Source organism: Eurytemora carolleeae, unplaced genomic scaffold (genome assembly GCF_000591075.1).
Source record: "Eurytemora carolleeae unplaced genomic scaffold, Eaff_2.0 scaffold1287, whole genome shotgun sequence".
NCBI lineage: Eukaryota > Metazoa > Arthropoda > Copepoda > Calanoida > Temoridae > Eurytemora > Eurytemora carolleeae.
In genome coordinates, this window is record NW_019397189.1 from 9,276 (window position 1) to 18,017 (window position 8,742).

Here is an 8,742-nt window from a genome sequence, read left to right on the forward strand (position 1 = left end):
TGTATTTTTGTAATGGATTCATGTATGAACTTTACAGAGGATATTACCTTACAAGTGTCTCCACATTCACCCTTGGTAGACACAACACTGAGAGCTAAAAATAAATATGTTTAAATAAATACAGCGGTAGCCAATTATATCAATACATTGAAGATAACTTTCGATTTCAATTTTAATTTTATCAAGCTGTTAAACAGCATGGAGACACATCTATACATATTCTTGCTTGTCTGTTTGTCTGTTCCCAATAAACGTCAAACCGACTGAACTAAACTTTTTGTGTGACCTCACATGATTCCATTCAAAGGAAGGTTTATATATGCTTAGAGTTACAAAAAGTTGCCCCCAAAACTTTTCTATTTTCGTAAAATTTTGAAAATCCGCGAAAAAAATTAAAAATTCAAAAATTTTAAAATTTTGTCTTTTTTTGAAGATTTGTGATTTGAAAAAAGCTTTAATTAAAAATCAAATGTTAAATAAAAAAATGTTTTCATTGTAATGACAGAAATAAATTACTTAATTTGAATTAATTAAGAATAACAACTTTGTAATGAACATTTCCTGATATTATTTACTAAATTAACATGAAGAATGTATACTGTATATATACTGTAAAAGTGTAATGAATGTTTCTCTGATATTATTTACTAAATTAAATTTTGCCCAAATATTGGTTAATTCATATTAAGAACTAAATCTAACATGTCATTGATGACAAATAAGTGCAAAAGAAATAGTTTGCTTGATTTTTAGGTTATATAACTTTATGCAGCATAGAGAAATAGAGAAATAGAGAAATAGAGAAATAGAGAAATAGAGAAATAGAGAAATAGAGAAATAGAGAAATAGAGAAATAAAATCAAAAAGCATATTGAAGCTTGTCCCTAGTCAGCTTTATTGCTAGAACTTTCAAAACCTTTGTAAATTATCTTAAAGCCATCATAAAGTATAAATTAACAATTTCGATCAGCATATATATCTGCATATGGGTTTTTAAATGAGAGGCAAAGATAAAAATTATTTAGCCTATTTTTGGCTTGAAAAGGCCATAATTTTACAATTATGGGATGATTTTGTAGAAAATAGTAGATTATGAGCACACAAATTACAAAATCTGTTTTTCATATGATTGTAATAAAGTTCATTCCTTTAAAAAAGCTCTACCTTTAAATCTGACCATATAGGAGAAACTGAAATGTGCTTTATTCATAAATTTCTCTATGCGCACAGAGCTGCTTAACCTACAAATCAAGCCAATTTGTTTGCTTTTGAAATTTTCCTTCTTGGGTGTAACATGTAAGATGTATTTATCAAAAACTAGTTAAGAAACAATGTATTGAGATTAAATGATAAACCCTTGGGCTGCGCCCTTGGGTTTATCATTGAATCCCTCGGGGGTTTAAATTTCCATTGATTCTAATTTGTCTGAGAGTAAATGACAACGATCCTTTGTAAAAAATAACAAATTATGTTTATTATTAATTATTATTTTTAAAAGGGGCGGGATTAAATGAAAATTGTTGCATACCAAAAAACCATCTTTTATAAAGGAATGTATCATTTACTCTCAGACAAATAGATTCTAATTTGTCGGAGAGTTAATGACATTCCTTTGTAAATATGTTTGGATTTTTAGTACATTTGATAAATCAAAAAGACCTAATATTTGAGTAGTGAGCTTGAGAAGTAGATTATTTTGTTGGAAAGAAAATACAAATGAAAAATAACTTTTTTGAAATTATAGAAACACAGAAATTCTTTTTAAGAATGCAATTCTAGGAATTTTCTTTGTATTTAACTAATCTCCTTTAATTTCAAGAGGTGGCGCCCTAGGCCCTATGGGTGAGCTAAGGTATAGGGCTGCGAGAAGGCAGATCCCTGCCTGCTCCCAGAAGTGCCATGCAGACCCTATATTCTAACTCTTTTTTCGAAAACATTTACTTTATTTTTTTTAATATTTAAAAAAAAATATTTTATACAAGTGTTTCATTAAAGTTAATTTATCAAGGATACATATGTGTCTTGTAAAATTCAATACAACTTACTTTTTATATATTTCATGACTTGGACGGTTCTATTCAAATATAAGTCATTAGCCAGGAATGAAAAGATCTCTTGAATTACTAGTTAACATGAAATAAATTTAAAGTGGAAAATAAAATAAAAAATTTAAAACATTTGGACAAATAAAATTTTTTTTTAATTGAANATAATAAAATAATATAGAAATGAGAAAATGCTGAATCTCGAGTGCCATGTCGGATTCACAACAGTTCCCTTTAAACCAAAATCTTGTCGATAATGTAGAAGATATACTGTCGTCTTCTAGCTTGAAATTATCACTTTTTCCTCCTTGGGTTCTGCTGCAAGAAAACTTACGTAAATTTCACAGAGCAACCACAATTATAAATAACGAATTTTTCAAAGAGAAATTATGAATATCCGTGCAAACATTTGGTAAAAAATTTAGCCTTTGTTCTCCCCAGTTCACTAGCTTAAGTCTGATTCATTTATTCAACCAGGCCGATATCTAACCAGGTAGAACGAGCTGTATAGTACACATACAGATTATATCAGGCTAAACAGGACAGTACACCGAATGAACCAGCCCCTACAGGAAAATTTACCCATGGACTTTCTTAAATAATGTCAGCCAATTTGGTTTAGCCGTTTTGGCCAGATATAGCCAACATAAAAATAAGGGAAAAGCTTTATTATATACAGGGTGAGTCAAATAACGCCCTTTCTTGAATAACATAAAGTAATATTTTTAGTAATCACATTTTATTATTTCTATCACATCTTAAATTATTAAACAGATCAAACGAATAGTTTTGAAGAAAATGAGCAAAATAAAAATTCAGAAAATCCGTAATTTTTCATTTGAAAAAATCATTTTCATGATTTTTATTTTCTGAAATTCTTTTTAAAATATGAATTTTTAAAAAAGGGAAAATTATAATAATAGGATAATACGCATAAAAGAGTGTAATATTAAATATGTTGATTTTTTTAATTTAATTTCGTGCATTTTCTCCAAACTACTCATCTGATCTGTTCAAGAATTTAATATGCGATAGAAATAATATTTGAGATTCTTTTTTAACCAATTTTAACTAACGTATTAATAGATAAATGGGTGAGAAATTAAGTGAAGGCCCTTCCAGTCAAGAAAACCAAAAATTTGTTGATCTAAATAATTAATCTGGAGACTAACCTAATCTCGAGATTATGTAAATCTCGAGATTAGCAAAATGAAAGTATTAAGCATAGAGAATAGAATATATAGAGAGGAATTTACTAGAAAAAAGTGTAAAACGGCCATTTTGTTGTACTGTTTCCATACTGCAGGTGTACTTCACATATGTATGCTATATAACCTGTTGGGCCCTGGAATATCATTTTATAGAAATCTAAAATTATTGTTAAAAGGAAACCAAATTATGAAATAGGCTGGTTTCATAATTGACCAATGATCATTTCACATAGACTCTATCCCTTCCACTTTATAAACGATGATTTTCCGTTATCACTATAAATCAAATGATGTTTTTATTCACCTAATTCATTATAAAGTTTATTTAACAGCTTTAAAAATTTTGAAATTGAAATGTTTAGTCTAGGGATCATACTGTGTTAATGTACTCTACTGCATATAATTTGTGATCATTTACATGATTTGTACACTTTGAACTTCCTTTCAGGCTGAAAGGGACTGAAAAAATTCATACCGAGAGATTTTTTTAATTCCTCTCTATATATTCTATTCTCTATGGTCTTAAGTAATCCAGCATTCTAAAGGTCCCAGCTCAGGAAACATTTAATTTTAAGGGTTTTAAATACTGGCCTAAAACTACTCAAATATCAGGTTTTAGGATTTATCAAATTGTACAAAAAATATGATCATTGTATGTTTTGACCCAATATTGGTTAATTCACATTGAGAACTAAATCTAACATGTCATTGATGACAAATATGCAAAATAAGAAATTGGCTTGATTTGTAGGTTATTTAGCTTCATGCACATAGAGAAATGTATGCAAAAAGTATATTTAAGCTTCCTCCTAGTCAACTTTAGTGCTAGAACTTTCAAAACCTTTGTAAATTATCTTAAAGCCATCATAAAGTATAAATTAACAATTTTGATCATCATATTTGTGTATCTGGGTTTTTAAATGAGAGGCAAAAATTATTTATTGTATTTTTGGCTTGAAAAGGCGTATACTATAAGTGTGGCCGTGGGACGATTTTGTAGAAAATAAGCAAATTACATATGATTGTAAGAAATTTCGTTGATGTTTTGAAAGCTCTATATCTAAATCTGTTAATTATATGATTGTAAGAAATTTCATTGATGTTTTGAAAGCTCCATATCTAAATCTGTTTATTATATGGTTGTAAGAAATTTCATTGATGTTTTGAAAGCTCTATATCTAAATCTGTTAATTATATGATTGTAAGAAATTTCATTGATGTTTTGAAAGCTCTATATCTAAATCTGTTTATTATATGATTGTAAGAAATTTCATTGATGTTTTGAAAGCTCTATATCTAAACCTGTTTATGATATGATTGTAAGAAATTTCATTGATGTTTTGAACGCTCTATATCTAAACCTGTTTATGATATGATTGTAAGAAATTTCATTGCTGTTTTGAAAGCTCTATATCTAAACCTGTTTATTATATGATTGTAAGAAATTTTATTGATGTTTTGAAAACTCTATATCTAAACCTGTTTATTATATGATTGTAAGAAATTTTATTGATGTTTTGAAAACTCTATATCTAAACCTGTTTATTATATGATTGTAAGAAAGTCCATTGATATTTTGAAAGCTCTAAACACAAATGTTTAATCATTTATCATTTCATTTATCAAAGGCTTTTTCAAGGCCTTTTCATCTTTACATATGTTTTTTTTATTAATTTGAAAATTCACTTTCTCAAAAACCTGAATTCTATGTGTACTGCAGCTTTGTTAAGAAATATGAGGTTAAGTCGTTTTTTGACGTTTATTGGACACAAACAAACAAACAAACAAATTAAGGACTTTGATTAAATTTTATTCACCATTTTCTCTACCATCAAAATACTTGGTTAAAGGGATTGTAGTGGTATTTTCAAGTGACACTCCCACATAAATTTCACTTGAAGGGGATTATTTGGCGTACAGTCCGTTTTGCCTCATATAGTCTGTATTTGTACTGTACTGCTTGACCTGACTAGTTAAAATTCGGCGCAAATTACCGTAATTTTTTTCTAGTGATTTTTTCTAGTATTAACAGCGTTAACTGTTTGTTAAATTTGTTAACGGTTAACGGGTTTCGCCGTTCGTTAACAGACTCTTCTGTTAATTNTGACTAGTTAAAATTCGGCGCAAATTACCGTAATTTTTTTCAACCATTACTTTTTTTTCAAAAACGGCTTATTTGTTTCGTTAATGATTTAAAATTTAACGGGTTTCGCCGTTCGTTAACAGACTCTTCTGTTAATTTTCGAAAACCCTTGTTTTATTATCGGAACTTTGCCCAGCCCTATTTACACTTATTAAACCCATGTATTTCATTAAAAGAATTTTATTTCATTCCGGTTTAATCTGGTTATATGACCATGCTGATTAATAACTCCATACTACACTTGTAATTGGAACTATCTACACATGCAATATTTATGATTTATGATTAAAATATGTTTTTTAATATTTCAAATCAAAATCTTTTATAATTAATCAATTACCTTCAGTCATATTTATGTAATAATTAATGCTAGCTGAAGTAGGGTTTCCACGAAATGACCATTTTTTTCGCTTAATTTGCATAATGTTTGCGCAAATTTTTTGTTTGCGAACTTGTGTGCATCTTTTGACTATCAAGCGTAATAAGTTTTGCGCGTTTTATGCAATTTATTATGCGTAATGAAGTAATTAAAGTTGTAATCTTTATATCATTAAAATTCCAAATATAAATCCTAGGGACGTCAAGGTCCACCGTTTGCCCATCTTCCAATAAGGATTGGGTTAATACAAAGGCTTCACTTTCGATCCCAGTACCAATTTCATAAACTACAGTCCCTTTCATATAGTCCCTATAGTTCTATGCCTATCTCTCAGAGTATGAATAAATAAGATTCATTCATTAGTTTATCTTTTATTGATACAATTATATTAGTTTCATTTCAATTCTGCCTCACAACATTTTGTTCAGATATTCAGAATTCTCTGGTGTAATTAAGCAGCTCCCTCAATTCAATATCACGTTCAGCTGCTCCTCTTCAGTATCTAACTAGGCAGCTCCCTCAACTCGATATCTCGTTCAGCTGCTCCTGTTCAGTATCTAATTAGGCAGCTCCCTCAACTCGATATCTCGTTCAGCTGCTCCTGTTCAGTATCTAATTAGGCAGCTTCCTCAACTCGATATCTCGTTCAGCTGCTTCTGTCCAGGATCTGACTAAACAGCTCCCTCAACTCGATATCTCGTTCAGCTGCTCCTGTTCAGTATCTAATTAGGCAGCTTCCTCAACTCGATATCTCGTTCAGCTGCTCCAGTTCAGTATCTCCTATACTGTAATCCTGGATGTTACTGTAGCTACTTCTAATGTCTCCAAAATCCAGCCTCTCCTAGAGCCTCTGTTATGTTAGCTGTAGATTACCGAGCTGCTCCTTGTTTACCTGACATGTTAGCTGTAGATTATTGAGCTGCTCCTTGATTCCCTGACATGTTGGCTGTACATTACCGAGCTGCTCTTAGAGTCTCTGATATGTTAGCTGTACATCACAGGAGCTGCCCTTTGGGTCCCTGACACTCTGGTTGCGGAGATGATCCTAGATTTAGAGATATGTCCACAATATCCACAGCTGCTCCTAGAGTGTAAGATATGTCCATAATATCCACAGCTGCTTCTAGAGCATAATATACGTCCTCAATATCCACAGCTGCTCCTAGGGTATAATACATGTCCACAATATACACATGCTGCTGCTAGAGTATAAGATATGTCCACAATATCCATAGCCGCTCATAGAGCATAATATACATTCTCGATATCCACAGCTTCTCCTAGGGTTTAATATATGTCCACAATATCCACAGATGCTCCTAGGGTATAAGATATGTCAACAATATCCACAGCTGCTCCTAGGGTATAAGATATGTCCACGATATCCACAGCTGCTCCAAGAGCATATGATATATCCGCAATATCCACAGCTGCTCCTAAAGTATGAGATGTCTACAATATCCACAGCTGCTCCTAAAGTTTGAAATATGTCCACGATATCCTAGTTCCCCCTTGGTATCCTAGAGCTCCTGGTCCCTCTCTGTATCTTGGACATTCTAGTTCCAGATATCCTTATTCCTGGATATTCTAGTTATCTCCTATATCTTATTAGTATTTTAGACGGGCTGGTACAGGAGCAATTGGTCCAGTCCCAGAACTAAATCTCTTGATGAGATTGAGTGGATCTCCTGTTCCTGATTGAAACATCTATCTGCTCCAGATATATGAAGAGCTGTCTACAAAGAGCAACCTCTCCAATCCCAGGATGGTATAGCATCTGGTCTCCTGGATTATCTCATTCATATCTAGATATCCCATCCTCATAGATCCTCGTTGTTATTATCATTGTTATATCATCATTGTTATCATTCTTGTTATCATCATTATTGTCAGCGTAGGAAGAAAAGTCTATGACATCGTGTACAGTTTACAGTTATTACTAGATACAAGTCAATATTTTACAACAGGCAGGTTATTCAAGGTGTCTTCAAATGGTTCATATTCTTGAGATATCCTGGCAAAGTGTTCAGCAACACAGTCTGCTGCATCTTCGTCAAGAATATCATTAAGACATTCTACATTGATAACATTGATAACATTCATACAACCCTGATAACAATATTTGTTTATCTGCAACCAGTTGAGTCCTGTCTCTTCATACAAACAAAATGTATTTTTGTAGATGTGAGTGTTTTCAGGGTAAAGCTTGGTAAAAATATTCATTATTTTGAATTCCCCAAAAAGTGTGGAAAAGTGGACAGGGTGTGTAGGGTTAAGTGATCGGCTAAGCTACTTAACTTACAAATTTGCCGCCAGCTAGATCTGGTAAGGATTTGTAAAGTTACAGCCTTATCCGATTTTGCACCGATTTGCAAAAAAATTGCATGGTTGCATTCGCAATAGTTTAAAGTATTGCCTAAATAAATTTCAATTTTTTATTTTATGTAATTTAGGCAGAAAAGGCCTTTTAGTATAGTACGGCGCTTAGCCTATCTCGGATATGAACCAAAAGATACGTAGAGATGTATATAAGTTAGCGATTATAAATAAGTAACTAAAGATTTGTTTGGCGCAGACTAAAACGATTTGTACAGTTCTTGTCTTATTGTATACATAAATGAAAAGTTTTTGTTCTGTCAAATTTCACAAGGTCGATAGTTTTTGTCTTGAAAATTGAAATTAATTCATCCCTCAGTTATTAATTCATGTCTAGAAGTACAGAAGTCAGAGATTATAGAGTTTTTTTTTCCTGAAATCTCTTTAGTTTTTAAAGAAGTAATTGGCAAAATCATTATCGATTTTTGCTTGGGAGCTTGAGACTTTTAAATCACAGTGCCTTTAGATTGAAGTGATTAAAGTTGTAATCTTTATATCATTCAAATTCCAAACACAAATCCTAGGGACATCAAGGTCCACCATTTGCCCCTCATCCAATTAGAATTGGGTTAATACAAAGGCTTTACT

General features: G+C 31.5%; 1 long non-coding RNA gene across 1 annotated transcript in view; it reads right to left on the bottom strand.

The window, feature by feature from the left end:
* LOC111712620 (uncharacterized) overlaps positions 1-162 on the bottom strand; it is a 2,606-nt gene extending 2,444 nt beyond the window's left edge. Inside the window, exon 1 of the long non-coding RNA XR_002767505.1 lies at positions 48-162. This is a non-coding gene — a long non-coding RNA (uncharacterized LOC111712620). The remainder of the gene's footprint in view (positions 1-47) is intronic.
* Positions 163-8,742: the final 8,580 nt, after the last annotated feature.